A 2,147-nucleotide genomic window follows, 5' to 3' on the forward strand; every position below is an offset into this window, starting at 1 on the left:
CAAATTGATCTAAGTCGATCCCAGCTTCTTCATTCCCTTTTTCAATGATGTATTCCTCTTGGAGTTTGAGTATGACTTCTTTAGCCTTTGTTTTTGCTAAACTACTATTACCACCCGCGGATTTAGATATTTCCTCATAATAACTCATTAGTTCGGGCGTTGATTCCACTGTTTTCAACTTACACCAATCGCTACTCTCCTCCACCTGGGTTTTTACTAGCTTCACTCGTGTTTCTAATTCCATGAGGTGCTCCTTGCTCTTTACATGTTCCTTCAACTCGTCCCATCTCTTCGCTAACCGTTCCGTCTCAGCCTCTTCCTCATAAATGTCTATGAATGTTAATTATCTTCCACTTGTGCGAAAAGACCCTATACTCCCCGATATCCTCCGAATACAATCCCCGTTTATCGTCCAGTCTTATCATCCTTCCTGTAGTCCCTTCTCTCGTCCTCACCGTGACACTGTAACCATCAAATTTTAAAATCATAATCACCCTTCCCTCTTTTTTTTTGTTTGTTTGTTTGTTTGTTTTTTTTTTTTTTTTTTTTTTTTTTTTTTTTGAGACAGAAAAAAAATTTTCGAATAAAATAACCGATCCCTAAATTAATTTCTCTCTCGTTTTTTTTCACCCGCTTATTTTAATTTGCGGTTCCTGAAACCGTCTTCCTTCTATTTTTACGTTCCTTTGACCTTTTCTTCTTCTTGCTTCTCAACGGTTCTTCTGCCAACTGTAACAATAAATGTGTTACTGATGATAAAACTGCACTCACTCAATACAAACTCCAGCCGTATGCTCGGTGCAAAATGTACCCATGTACTACCGTGTCGATTATTATTTTCAGCATTTTTAAACTTATCATTATGCCTATCAGGCCCGCGCTTGCTGTTCCGAACATTAAAAATCCTCCCCAAAATTTATCCCATTGTTTCTTTGCATAACTTTCAATAATAGATTCATCCATAAACTGTGTCATTGATATTCCTGTGCTACCGACAATTGTGCGACCCGTTGCCCCTCTTACTATAGTGTTAACCAAAACTGGGGTTTCTATTGGTAACATTATCCTATTCCGCAATTTTTCCAAATCCTTTTCCGTATATATCCCACTTGTTGCTTAATACCTTGTATCCTCGTAATCCCAAGTTGGTATGGTCGTTATCTTTAAAATTTGTGGTTCTTTCGTGTCTTCGAATCCGGGCCTCATAATAATCCATGTCCCATCCACCTCGTATCCGACCGATAGTAACTGGTTGCAGTCTACAATAGTACCTTGTTTAATCAACATTCTTGATCTAGCTGTGACAAACCAGCTCTGATTTTGATAAGTCACCGGTAACTCCTGATAACATTCTTCTACTTTCCTTAACTGGACATCTACTGGTATACACTTGATAACGTAAATGATTTCTCCTGCAACTGTTGCGTAGTACCCTGACCCTTTCATTATCGCATAAGCGAATTCCTCCGGCTTCAGTCCTGACAACATCAGTGCGTTCAATATTACCTGTCGTTCAACTTCGCAATTGTGCGTCAATATATCTCTATAAAGAGATCTCATCTGCCGTTTAATGTGTTTTTCTACATACACGAAGTTCGAACTTATATATGTAAATATATCAAGGTTTTGCGTCGAGATTGATTTTACTTTCGTTGTTTCTTCCCCTGGTTTGAGTACCTTAATTAATAATTTAGGATGTTCTGTTTGTATCAAAGTGTACCCACATATCTTTTTTTCCATCTTTTTCGCTAGAGCGAATGTTATCTCTTCTGTATTGATTGTATAGATTTCCGGTTCTCTTTTTTCTCCGGACAATAACGTACCAGGTCCTCCGTACAAAATTATATGACTCGCTGTTTGACATGATTCTTCTCTTATGACTTTCCAAAATGTGTTACTTCCTGTCTGATCTATGCACCCTCCTTCAACCCAGTCGCATCTTGCTCCACCGCTAAGAACTACCCTATTGCTTGTACGCTCCACTGTGGCAAAGTAATTCCTGACCGTTATCCTAACGGTCGCCTCTACAATTACGTTATCCCAAATGCCAAATGGATCACTATATTGCGTTCCTGCACACTTTCCATACACCGTAGTAGTTCCTGCTGACATGATCGTCCTATACTGCGTTGCGTTTCTTGTTAATC

This window comes from Microplitis demolitor, chromosome 10 (genome assembly GCF_026212275.2).
Source record: "Microplitis demolitor isolate Queensland-Clemson2020A chromosome 10, iyMicDemo2.1a, whole genome shotgun sequence".
Taxonomy (NCBI): domain Eukaryota; kingdom Metazoa; phylum Arthropoda; class Insecta; order Hymenoptera; family Braconidae; genus Microplitis; species Microplitis demolitor.